The sequence below is a fragment of the Eubalaena glacialis genome, chromosome 7, assembly GCF_028564815.1.
Source record: "Eubalaena glacialis isolate mEubGla1 chromosome 7, mEubGla1.1.hap2.+ XY, whole genome shotgun sequence".
NCBI classification, from domain to species: Eukaryota; Metazoa; Chordata; class Mammalia; order Artiodactyla; family Balaenidae; genus Eubalaena; species Eubalaena glacialis.
In genome coordinates this window covers 46,253,897-46,268,451 of record NC_083722.1, presented here as the reverse complement: position 1 = coordinate 46,268,451, position 14,555 = coordinate 46,253,897, and positions in this window count along the sequence as shown.

The following is a 14,555-nucleotide window of genomic DNA, read 5'->3' as shown; positions in this document are numbered from 1 at the left end:
ACCATAATTATAGAAAGCTTCTGCTTTTAATACATCTCACAGCACATCAATTTAAAGGGAAACTGGCTGCTGTTGCTTCATCTGCTTAGACAATATTAAGATCTTTTTTCAATTTCTTGTTAAGAAACACCTCAGGTTCTTCTTTTTTTTTAAGCACTCTTTCATTCTAGCAGAATGATACATTGGAAACAATCTTACCCATCTTGAAATACTAAATACCAGAGTGATTATTGAACGATGGAGTGTTTCCATTACTTTTTGTCTTGCACACGGTTTTTTGTATCATTAATTTTTTAGTGCCGACAGAGTATTGTAATATTCTAAAGTGCAACCCTTTTCCCAATGAATCTCATAAATCTTATGGCCACAGTGGTTGGAAAGCGAGGGGCTTTTATAATTGCAGATATTTCTGGTCCAAAGACAAATATCTTTCACAGGATTTATTTGCGTTGCTGTATGGCATAGCGCGATGGTCTCTGGGTGAGTAATCTGCAAACCTTGGTTCCGATTGAATCTGGGTCACTGGCTGGCCACCTGAAACTTAAAAATATCAGCTTCTTCCAGTAGAGAGTCACATTTAAATGTAGGAATTCAGCTAATAATGCTTTGTAATTGGTTTGGTGAAATTAGGTACATTGATATGCTATGCTGTTTTTCAAAGAGGATGAGCAAAATGTTTTCTATAACAGAAAACCATGATTTTCTAGCAAGACTCTTCCTGAACAAGTTTGATATTTCTGACTTAAGGACAATCCTATCTAGCTTCCTAGAAAAAAATGTTTTTGAGAAGATGGAGTAATTATTAAGGTGGACTCTAATTTGGGGTCTTCAAAAAGGTCTCTTGAGTTGGCAATACTTTGGACATCAACTTGGGAAGCAGTAGTTTCTGCTCCAAATATAGATGCCTAAAGATTGAAAAAATCATTTTCATCCTCAAAGAAAAGCTTCTACAAATGAAAATCAGTGTCCTTGAAAGTAGCCTCAGGAAGATCTACCTAAAATAGTTAATAATATCTAATAGTTTCACTAACTTCCTGTGTGCTGATTTCCAAATGGAAGAGATAAGAGCCATTGGCAGTACCACTGGCACCACAGATATGTGTCTACCACCATGTTTGCAGAGCCCAAAAATATTCAAGTGAGTAGTAGGTAAGCAGATGATATTCAGTAAGGTTCAGAAATGATTTATAAAAGCAGACAGGATGCAAAGAATTTACTAGGTAATCTTTTGGGGATAAATAACAAATATTACATTAATTTAACTCACAAATCACATTTAGTTCTTCATCTTTTAAATTCAGGATGGAAGATATATATTTAATAAAGCATTTAACTGAAGTAAAAAGCATTTGATTACTGCTTTGATACAAATAGGCTAAAATCTTTTGGATAATATGTATATATTTAAACATTTATAATTTTGTTAAAAAGAATTACCATGTTAGCAATTATTTGAGACATGTTTTAAAAGTATATTTATGAACTGAGTTAAATGAGCCACACATGTTTTAAGTTCTATACATTAATTTCTGATGGTGTACTTTTGTTAATTATTTTATTTCAGATTTATTTTCATCATTAACATAGTTTTATTTACTACAAAGACGATATTTACTATATTAGTGATGCTTAAATGCCTTATCTATTCTTAATCCTTTGAGGCAGCCATAGCATAATAGTAATTAGTAATGAAAATGAGTAAAATATTTTAAGGACTTCAAAATATAAATGTATTAGATACTTTTCACAAAGATTTGAATTTTTGCTACTAAAAGAACCTATCAGAAGGGTGAGCACAGTAGGCTTCTATAGAGGTACAGATTTTTAATTATGAAATAAGGCAAAACACTCAAGAATAAATAGAACAATGGCTGAACACCAGGAAAAATAACATAAAATTACCCACCCAAGTATAACAGCATGAAAAACCTATATTCATACATTGATTATTAAACTTGGTCATTTTTGTCATTTTTAGAATTAATAATATATTGGTACTATTTGCCCTAAGTAGTCATTATATCAACTGCTAATTTTCTCTTTAAAAACTATTTTCAAACTACCAAATGAATTAAATCCTTAAAATACTATCATTACAATAAACACATATAATTACTCAAGTTAAATTGAATCTCTGAACACCTTAAATTATGTTCTTTGGCCCATAAGTTAAATTTTTGTTATCCATTCTGTGCCAACCTGGAGAAAGGAAAATGATCATTGTACAGTTTCTGATAACTTTTTAAACAACGACTATTTTTTAGAATCCTTAGCTCAAATTTACATTTTATATAGATTTTTAAAATTATAAATAATATTGGCTGCTGTGAAGGATAACTAAATTTATCATATAATATTTTAAATTTAAAATAAACAACACACATGTGGTGTTTGATAAAATTCTAAGGTTATTTTGTCTTGATTAGTGTTTATAAAGCTTTCATAGTTTGCTTTTATCATGTACATAGATGCTGACACATGTGTACATTAAACAGGTGATCTTTCTTGTCACTTGTTCTGTATTCAAGATGTTGTACAAACATGGAAAATTTATGAAAAATTTTGGGGAAACTTACCTTTTTTATGTTAAAAACCAAAAGGATATTTTTTGTATTTTATCTTCCTTAGGAATTTGTAAGAATGAAAAACAAAAAAAACTGATTACTTCCTTGTTTTCTCATAAGAGAAAAATTTGAAGTTTTAATATATATAGTTTCAAACTATATATTGAGATGTAGTTATATATAACGTTTTTTTGAGCTCAATTTTGGCATCAGTAGATATTAAATGGTAACTGGGAATTCTCTCCAAGATTTAACATAACCCTCCCACCAAAGAATATACTAGTGTAACTGATGATGAAATTTCAAAATTACTAATATTATAATTCTCTAGATGGATTGCATGACATACATTTCAATAAAAGGTGTGACCCCCCCCCAAAAAAAAAATATATATATATATAATTCTGTCATTGTTCCTCACCTTTCATGTTTTTGTAAAGAAAAGTGAAAGATAAAAACTTCCAGGAAGGTCATTGTGGAGGTAGAGAGATTAGAGGAGAAACACTTGTAATTGGCTAAGATATCACTCAGTAGGTAAACACTACTGGAAATCTTCTTTTTTTTTTTTAAGAATTAGGCTGCCAAATTAATTATGGAGTCATAAAATCATTGAAGTATAATGGAAAAAAATGCTAAAGAAGTAAGCTAACCATTAGAACAGGAAATGCTTTTTACATGTTTTAAGGCCCTGGTGTGTGGAATAGAGGAAATCTGTCTTCAGCAAACGTAGTCGCCACTCTGCACCCATGGACACCCAGTTTCTCATAATAACATTAGGCTACACTCCTCTCTATCAAATCTCTTCTTGTTCAAATGCGCTTTCAACCCCATCAGCTGCCTTCCTGTTGCCCTCATATTATTCAGTCTCTCAGCACAGATGACCACTCTCTTCTTGAAATGCTTCCCACTCTTGGATTCCACAAAGTAGTTTCTTGATCTCCTTGAATTGGTGGCACTTCCTCAACAATTGTCTTTCTTAAATCCATCTGTTATGACTTTAAATGTTAGGTTAAGCCATAGTTTTGGGTTTTTACTTTTTCTTTATCTATGTTATTCCCTTGTGATCATGGCTTTACAAATTATCTGTATTTAGCTGAATCAGAGAGAATAATCTTAAAACAAGTTGAACAAATCACTCTCTTGATTAAAATCCTCCTCTTAGACTCAAATCCAGACTCCTTGGCAATTCCACATCCCTCGTCCTTGCGTATCTATTTAATGTTATATCCCAAATCTCTCCCTCTTCTCTCCATACTCCAGCCGCACTGGCTTGCATTCTGTTCCTTGAACACGTTAAGCTCCTTTCCATCTCAGTAGCTTTGCACTTGCTGTTCCTCCCACTTGGAATGCTCTTATTCAGACTTCTCAACACAATGCTCAGTCCAATTTCAGCTCCCAGAGAAGTTCTGCTGGACCCAGCTGTGTGAACCAGCCTCACCCCACACCCTCCAGGAGTGTGGAGGCCTTCGTTGTGAGAGCTAGCCTCACCCCTGAAAAAGCTCAGAAAATATTAGGAATGTATTCAGCATGAAATATAAACAACAGTCAAGAAACATTTCTAACCTATTGTTAAATTCTTAAACTTAAGAAACAAAACTTATTAAAATAGGTATTATTAAGAGAAATATGAGACACCCTTCATCAGATGTTTGCAGAGTGTGAGGAGCATGTCATCAGCTGTGCTGGGGACCTCAAGTATTACACATAAGTCGTTCCTTCCAAGCTTCCCTACAAAAGTATACAAGGAAATTGTACTTGAACTTTCCATCATTTTCATTTTCCAATTTGCTTTACTTTTAATTCATTAAATTAGAGTAAGTAAAAAAATACCACATTAAAGAAAACAGTCTAAAATACCAACATCACAAATTATTTAGAAATGTTTGCATCTCCGTGCTTTGTAAATATACTTTAAATATATGCTATTCAAGTATGGAAACTACCAACATTTAACCATGAATTATGGAGTTATAATTCCACTGATGAAATTTTGAGGCACAAAACCATGGGTCGTGTCCTACTATAGATTTTAATATGAAACTCTTTTCACAGTTAGGGGAGTTCCACTGAAAACTGAGAAGACAGGATGTGAATTAACAGTTGTAAAATTCATTGTTCTATGAACCCCATACTGAATTAATAAAAGAAATATGAGTCCAGCTAGTGAGAGAGAAAAGTATATTTTCTGGCTTAGTGAAAGAGTGTTCCAGCATTGTTTTTCAGTATTAGAAATGAATGCTGTAATTTTCTTTAGGTTATAATAACTGTTTTCAAAATTTTTGTTTTACTCAAATGAGTAATTCCTGTGCAGATAAAATATTTGGGGGTTGGGGATGCTAGGAAGTGGGGTGCTGCCCTAGAGACAGGTGGACAGTCTGTTTTACTGTCTCACTCATTGTGCTAATGTCACATACACACATTTTTAAACTAAAGGTCTTATTTACCCTTTGGAGTGGCTGCAAATTGACATAGGTTAAAGGATTAATCAATCCAGTCTCCTTCCTTTTTTACATATAAGGATACGAGTCTGAAATAAGTTAAATGACAAATGGAAAGAACTTGGCTTTGGAATCACTACTGAGCCCTGTTGTTAGCCAAGCACTTACTAGCCGTGAGAACTTTCCAAGTTACTTACCCTCCCTAATTGGCTTTCTTCATCTGTCAAGGGGAGAATAGTGTGTACCTTAGAGATAATTTTGTAAACAAATAAAGTAATGTATAAAAATATGTATATAAAAAGTGAAGGGCATTGCTTTAATATCTACTTACTGGACAGTATTTTTTGTGGGCAGAGCCAGGATATAATACAGGTCACTTAATTGCTTGCCCAGGTTCTTTCTACATTATAACAATGCCTTTTTGCCATTTAACTATTAATTCCTCATTTGTTACTTTATTGGCAGGCTTGTGTTTTTTCCTGCACCCTTTTCTCTTAACTATCTATAGAAAATAAAATTAAACCAAATTTTATATAGAAACAAAGTTCACATCAAATAATTAAACTAGCACCAAAACAACAACTACAAAAGCATAGAAATAATTAAGCTAAATTGCATATTTTCAATTTTCTTTTACCTGTATTTAACTCTTGTTTTAAAATTTATTATTTCAGAATGAATTTCGCCAAGAAAAAATTTTGAATATTGTTTTTAAACAATAAAGTACAATGTTTGTTATTACTTTTCCAACTCTACCTCTAATGAGCTGTATCATCCAAAGAGTGTGAAACAAATTTTCTGAGATTCAGGTTGACAGATTAATTGACATATTGTTATATTATTATATAAACATTAACTTTCATGATATCAAACGTAATCATTTGGTTTTTTTGTGTGTGGCATGTTTAAGATTTAGGTTTACAACTTAATGGATATTATAAATGGAGACATTTTAAAAGTAGAAAAGCATGGCCAATATAATTGTCATGGCTAATAGACACAGTGGAGTGGGGAGAAAAGCTAACTTTCCAGATAACCCAGGCAAGAAAATAGTTAATATAATATATGGTCATTTCCTTTGAATCCAGACTGTTGCTGATTTTCACTCATCATCAAAAGAAGATCAAACCATTTGATTTGTCCTATTTTTCTATAACTTTGTATGCAAAGACTTAGTGAACTGAGCCGACCCTATGATTTCACACTCAACTGCACTATATGCTCAGTTCACGTGACTGCATCATAAAATAAAACATTCTCAATAAACAAATACAGACTCAGCACTTCCCACAAAAGAACAGTTTGTAGTAGGCACTGGAGTTGGATCCAACCAACTGTGAAGTCTGGTCTCTAGCCCCAAGAACCTATAATCAGTGCTAGAGAATGTCCCAGCTACAACTCTTCAAAAAAGACGTTGAGGTTGTGTTGTGCTTCCTTAAGGAAAAAGGATTTGAGTTGTGGCTTGGATTTCTGTAACTATAGCATGAAAGAATAAGATTCATTTCCTTCTTAGGAATAAAAGGCAAATGTGATTCCTATTCATCATGTATGTAAGTGGTGACTCTTTAAACTATCAAACCAATATGGACATGAGTTCATATCTGTTCCATTTTTAACTGTTTTATTTTCAATTCATACACCAATGCTCCCAGTTCACCCACTTGGGGAAATTTAAGGTGTAGAATGAAAGATCAAAAGGTGATTTGATAAATAAAAATAAGTGGTTTAGAGTTCTAAATGCAAAAAAGATAAAGGTTTGTAAAGATAAAAAAAAATCAGAAAATGGGAAAAGATAGGAATACATAAAATTTGGAGGCAATATTATTTAAGCCTGTTTGAAAGTAACTATTTGGGCTACATGTTTCAGAACGAGTGAGAATAACAACATTCATCTGCTTTTGTTCATTTTTCTGAACCCAACCTTATTTGTTTATTCAAAGGGGCTTTTTCTTAGGTCTTGGAATTTATGAACACAGAATGGATCATAATTTACCTATAAAATAATGTCTTAGATATATATTTGCCCATTCTATCTTAATGAGAAATTATAATATAGAATTTTATTTCAGTTACCCTTCTCAAAATTTTGCTTCGGTGTATTTTCTTGAGCTGCTGAGCACTGAATGGGTATGAGAGCCATTATCCACTAAAGCCGTAAGCTTTTCCTGGCTGTGCTCTTGGCTTTGTTCTCAGACATGTTCACATACATAGGGAATCTGATGGAATCCACAAGAACGGGTACAGGATATAAAATTAACATACAAACATGAATTGTGTTTCTTTATAGGAGTGACAAACTTAAGGCTGACATTTTCAAAAAACCCAGCACTATTTACAATAGCACAAAAAAGAGAAAATAAAATAAACTCGGAAAAAATATGAGCAACACTCTTAACACTGAAAACTCCAAAACACTGCTGAGGAAAACTAAAGATACAAAAACATAGAGAGATATAATGTCTTCCAGAATTGAAAGGCACAATGTTGTTAAGATGCTAATTTTCCCCAAATTGATTTGGAGCAAGTGAGGTGTGTTTTGGAAGGGAGGGATTCCCAAGGGGCATGAGGAAACATTTAGGGTTGATTGATATATTCACTTTTGTGACGGTTTCACTGATACAGACGTAGTCAAAACATCAAATTGCAGAAGGCAAAAAAAAAAATTAGAATATAATTGATACATATATTTTATTATTTTTCCTGAATTTTTGAATTTTATTTATTTTTTTATACAACAGGTTCTTATTAGTCATCAGTTGTATACACATCAGTGTATACATGTCAATCCCAATCTCCCATTCATCACACCATCACCCCCAACCCCCACCGCTTTCCCCCCTTGGTGTCCATACGTTTGTTCTCTACATCTGTGTCTCAATTTCTGCCCTGCAAACTGGTTCATCTGTACCATTTTTCTAGGTTCCACATATATGCGTTAATATATGATATTTGTTTTCCTCTTTCTGACTTACTTCACTCTGTATGACAGTCTCTAGATCCATCCACGTCTCAACAAATGACCCAGTATCATTCCTTTTTATGGCTGAGTAATATTCCATTGTATATATGTACCACTTCTTCTTTATCCATTCATTTGTCGATGAGCACTTAGGTTGCTTCCATGAACTGGCTATTGTAAATAGTGCTGCAATGAACATTGAGGTGCATGTGTCTTTTTGAATTATGGTTTTCTCTGGGTAAATGCCCAGTAGTGGGATTGCTGGGGAATATGGTAATTTTATTTTTAGTTTTTTATGGAACCTCCATATTGTTCTCCATAGTGGCTGTATCAATTTACATTCCCACCAACAGAGCAAGAGGGTTCCCTTTTCTCCACACCCTCTCCAGCATTTGTTGTTTGTAGATTTTCTGATGATGTCCATTCTAACTTGTGTGAGGTGATACCTCATTGTAGTTTTGATTTGCATTTCTCTAATAATTAGTGATGTTGAGCAGCTTTTCATGTGCTTCTTGGACATCTGTATGTCTTCTTTGGAGAAACATCTATTTAGGTCTTCTGCCCATTTTTGGATTGGGTTGTTTGTTTTTTTAATATTGAGCTGCATGAGCGGTTTATATATTTTGGAGATTAATCCTTTGTCAGTTGATTCATTTGCAAATATTTTCTCCCATTCTGAGGGTTGTCTTTTCGTCTTGTTTATGGTTTCCTTTGCTGTGCAAAAGCTTTGAAGTTTCATTAGGTCCCATTTGTTTATTTTTGTTTTTATTTCCATTACTCTAGGAGGTGGATCAAAAAAGATCTTGCTGTGATTGATGTCAAAGAATGTTCTTCCTATGTTTTCCTCTAAGAGTTTTATACTGTCCAGTCTTACATTTAGGTCTCTAATCCATTTTGAGTTTATTTTTGTGTATGGTGTTAGGGAGTATTCTAATTTCATTCTTTAACATGTAGCTGTCCAGTTTTCCCAGCACCACTTATTGAAGAGACTGTCTTTTCTCCATTGTATATCTTTGCCTCCTTTGTCATAGATTAGTGGACCATAGGTGCGTGGGTTTATCTCTGGGCTTTTTATCTTGTTCCATGGATCTATGTTTCTGTTTTTGTGCCAGTACCATATTGTCTTGACTACTGTAGCTTTGTAGTGTAGTCTGAAGTCAGGGAATCTGATTCCTCCAGCTCCATTTTTGTCCCTCAAGACTGCTTTGGCTATTAGGGGTCTTTTGTGTCTCCATACAAATTTTAAGATATTTTGTTCTAGCTCTGTAAAAAATGCCATTGGTTGTTTGATAGGTATTGCACTGAACCTGTAGATTGCTTTGGGTAGTATAGTCATTTTCACAATATTGATTCTTCCAATCCAAGAACATGGTATATTTCTCCATCTGTTGGTATCATCTTTAATTTCTTCCATCAGTGTCTTATAGTTTTCTGCATACAGCTCTTTTGTCTCCCTAGGGACGTTTATTCCTAGGTATTTTATTCTTTTTGTTGCAATGGTAAATGGGAGTGTTTCCTTAATTTACCTTTCAGAATTTTCATCATTAGTATATAGGAATGCAAGAGATTTCTGTGTATTAATTTTGTATCCTGCAATTTTACCAAATTCATTGATTAGCTCTAGTAGTTTTCTAGTGGCATCTTTAGGATTCTCTATGTATAGTATCATGTCATCTGCAGAGAGTGACAATTTTACTTCTTTTCCAATTTGTATTCCTTTTATTTCTTTTTCTTCTCTGATTGCCATGGCGAGGACTTCCAAAACTATGTTGAATAATAGTGGTGAGAGTGGACATCCTTGTCTTGTTCCTGATCTTAGAGGAAATGCTTTCAGTTTTTCACCATTGAGAATGATATTTGCTGTGGGTTTGTCATATATGACCTTTATTATGTTGAGGTAGGTTCCCTCTATGCCCACTTTCTTGAGAGTTTTTATCAGAAATCGGTGTTGAATTTTGTCAAAAGCTTTTTCTGCATCTATTGAGATGATCATATGGTTTCTATTCTTCAATTTGTTAATATGGTGTATAACAATGATTGATTTGCGTATATTGAAGAAACCTTGCATCCCTGGGATAAATCCCACTTGATCATGGTATATGACCCTTTTAATGTGTTGTTGGATTCTGTTTGCTAGTATTTTGTTGAGGATTTTTGCATCTATATTTATCAGTGATATTGGTCTTTAATTTTCTTTTTTTTGTAGTATCTTTGTCTGGCTTTGGTATCAGGGTGACGGTGGCCTCATAGAATGAGTTTGGGAGTGTTCCTTCCTCTGCAATATTTTGGAAGAGTTTGAGAAGTATGGGTGTTAGCTCTTCTCTAAATGTTTGATAGAATTCACTTGTGAAGCCATCTGGTCCTGGACTTTTGTTTGTTGGAATATTCTTAATCACAGTTTCAATTTCATTACTTGTGATTGGTCTGTTCATATTTTCTGTTTCTTTCTTTCTATTTCTTCTTTCTTGGAAGATTATACCTTTCTAAGAATTTGTCCATTTCTTCCAGGTTGTCCATTTTATTGGCATAGAGTTGCTTGTAGTAGTCTCTTAGGATGCTTTGTATTTCTGTGGTGTCTGCTGTAACTTCTCCTTTTTCATTTTTAATATTATTGATTTGAGTCCTCTCCCTCTTTTTCTTGATGAGTCTGGCTAATGGTTTATCAATTTTGTTTATCTTCTCAAAGAACCAGCTTTTAGTTTTATTGATCTTTGCTATTGTTTTCTTTGTTTCTATTTCATTTATTTCTGCTCTGATCTTTATGATTTCTCTCCCTCTGGTAACTTTGGGTTTTGTTTGTTCTTCTTTCTCTAGTTCCCTTAGGTGTAAGGTTAGATTGTTTACTTGAGAATTTTCTTGTTTCTTTAGGTAGGCTTGTATAGTTATAAACTTCCCTCTTAGAACTGCTTTTGCTGCATCCTATAGGTTTTGGATCATCGTGTTTTCATTGTCATTTGTCTCTTGGTATTTTTTGACTTTCTCTTTGATTTCTTCAGTGATCTCTCAGTTATTTAGTAATGTATTGCTTAACCTCCATTTGTTTGTGTTTTTTATGGTTTTTTCCCTGTAATTCATTTCTAATCTCATAGCATTGTGGTCAGAAAAGATGATTGATATGATTTCAATTTTCTTAAATTTACTGAGGCTTGATTTGTGACCCAAGATATGATGTACCCTGGAGAATGTTCCGTGCGCACTTGAGAACAAAGTGTAATTTGCTGTTTTTGGATGCAATGTCCTATAAATATCAATTAAATCTATCTGGTCTATTGTGTCATTTAAAGCTTCTGTTTCCTTATTAATTTTCTGTTTGGATGATCTGTCCATTGGTGTAAGTGAGGTGTTAAAATCCCCCACTATTATTGTGTTACTGTCCATTTCCTCTTTTAGAGCTGTTAGCAGTTGCCTTATGTATTGAGGTGCTCCTATGTTGGGTGCATATATATTTATAATTGTTATATCTTCTTCTTGGATTGATCCCTTGATCATTATGTAGTGTCCTTCCTTGTCTCTTGTCACATTCTTTATTTTAAAGTTTATTTTATATGATATGAGTATAGCTACTCTAGCTTTCTTTTGATTTCCATTTGCATGGAATATCTTTTTCCATCCCCTCACTTTTAGTCTGTATGTTTCCCTAGGTCTGAAGTGGGTCTCTTGTAGATAACATATATATGGGTGTTATTTTTGTATCCATTCAGCAAGCCTGTGTCTTTTGGTTGGAGCATTTAATCCATTCACGTTTAAGGTAATTATCGATATGTATGTTCCTATGACCATTTTCTTAATTGTTTTTGGTTTGTTTTTGTAGGTCCTTTTCTTCTCTTGTGTTTCCAACTTAGAGAAGTTCCCTTAGCATTTGTTGTAGAGCTGGTTTGGTGGTGCTGAATTCTCTTAGCTTTTGATTGTCTGTAAAGCTTTTGATTTCTCCATCAAATTTAAATGAGATCCTTGCCGGGTAGAGTAATCTTGGTTGTAGGTTCTTCCCTTTCATCACTTGAAGTATATCATGCCACTCCCTTCTGGCTTGTAGAGTTTCTGGTGAGAAATCAGCCGTTAACCTTATGGGAGTTCCCTTGTGTGTTATTTGTCATTTTTCCCTTGATGCTTTCAATAGTTTTTCTTTGTCATTAATTTTTGCCAATTTGATTATTATATGTCTCGGTGTGTTTCTCCTTGGGTTTATCCTGCATGGGACTCTGTGCTTCCTGGACTTGGGTGGCTATTTCCTTTCCTATGTTAGGGAATTTTTCAACTATAATCTCTTCAAATATTTTCTCTGGTCCTTTCTCTCTCTCTTCTCCTTCTGGGAACCCTATAATGCAAATGTTGTTGTGTTTAATTTTGTCCCAGAGATCTTTTTGGCTGTTGTCATTTCTTTTCATTCTTTTTTCTTTATTTTGTTCTGCAGCAGTGAATTCTACCATTCTGTCTTCCAGGTCACTTATCCATTCTTCTGTCTCAGTTATTGTACTATTGATTCCTTGTAGTGTAGTTTTGATTTCAATGATTTTATTGTTCATCTCTGTTTGTTTGTTCTTTAATTCTTCTAGGTCTTTGTTAAGCATTTCTTGCATCTTCTCGATCTTTGCCTCCATTGTTTTCCGAGGTCCTGGATTATCTTCACTATCATTATTTAGAATTCTTTTTCTGGAAGGTTGCCTATCTCCACTTCATTTAGTTGTTTTTCTGGGGTTTTGTCTTGTTCCTTCATCTGGTACATAGCCCTCTGCCTTTTCCTCTTGTCTATCATTCTGTGAATGTGGTTTTTTTTTCACAGGCTGCAGGATTGTAGTTCTTCTTGCTTCTCCTGTCTGCCCTCAATACACATATTTTAAATGATATTTTATAGTGTTTTATCAGGAACAAATGTCTAGAACTTCCTACTCTTTTTCATTCATCCCTTCTTTTAGTACTAATTTTTTTCTTTCTCACTCCACTGTGCTAATTTATAGTTTAACACCTCCAATGAAAGACACACACTACTTTGATATGTGGTCTTTTTGCTTTTAGAAATGCCATCCTCCATGAGCCAGAATCTTTTGATTTGACTTCTGACAGTTGGTGCAGTTCTGTCCCTCTAGACCCCAGAATTAATTATTTTCCTTTTCCATTGATGCATCTGAATTGAAGGAAGATATTATACACCCCTGAAGCCATCCCTTCTAAGATAAAAATATACCCAGTTTATTGTATCATTTTGGTGATAATATTATTCTACCCTGTTCATCTCACTCAGGATTCCCTTGAGTTTGTTACTGTCACTTGTAAAGTATGGAATCCCAAACCAGAAAAAATTTGGATTTAGCATGCCTGGCACAGAGTACAGGGAGGCTGTAATCTCCGTTGTTTGAACCAGAGAGCAACCTGAGATTAAATTACCATTTTTAGCAACAGTGTCATGTTGTCAGTTCTTATTGAACTTGAAGCTAGATAAAACTTCACATTTTGCTTTTTCAGTAGAACTGCTATAAATCCTGTTTTTCCACTTTTTATTTATATAAAACCAACTGTTTAACTAAATGTAGGAATTTATATTTGCTCCTGTGAAGTTACATCTTGTCTTATGCATCTCATTTCTGCCTATTGTGATCATTTTGAATCCGATCTTTCCATCTACCATATTTATAGTTCCTCTTAGCTTTAAGGAACTCACAAATCTCATCATAGCATTTTATTTCATGAGCTCGCTGTCAGCCTTCTATTTCCCTCTGGCTACCAATTCACCTTTCACCTTCACTTCACAATTACAGTAGGACATATATCATTTACCACCCCATGCACCTTTCTTTAAGGAATCATATTTTTCTCTTCTATAGCACTGTAAACTTTAGCCAACCGCTTGTCCTCTACCAGAGAAAATATGATCTATGTGGGTCAATTTGAATACTCTATTTCCAAGGCTACAGTGATGGGTTGTGATGGAATACAAAACCTGCACAAGACCAGTCAGAATCCTCTTCAAGAGTTTCACTCTAAATCAAATGTAAAACACACTTCCTTGGTATTGAGATCATATTAACTGGGAGAATGTGATCATTTACTTAGAATAAAGCTGGAAACCTGTTGGCATTAAGAGAGGATAGAACAAATTCATGGTCACTGGCAGTTGTGGGGAGAAAGAGGATTGTGACAACTGGTGTGAACCTTTGGCTCCAACTATAACTAAGGCACAATTGTGCCCTAACATCCTTGTAATGTTAGTGAATTAATCCTGTTTTCATATGAACTACTTTGAGTTGGATGTTATATGTCTTTACTTTTTGTTGTTAATAATTAATAGTAAGAGTAATATATCTTCATTGTAAAAAATTACAAAGCATGGAAAAGCAAAATTTATATAACAGATATATAATACAATATTATAGATATAGATATATCTTTAAAATATTACTTCTAATCCCAACAAGCCCTGTGTAAACAAGTAAATTTTATTCATGGACTTTACTCTGCAGGGAGTCAGATGGTTGTCAGATGAGTGGACACTGTCAGTGGTGTAGTTCTGAGCTTCTAGAACCTAAAATTCTGGGTGAGCTTTGCACACAGCAAAGAATCAGTTATGATTTTCCAACTTCACGATGGTTCAAGAGCAGT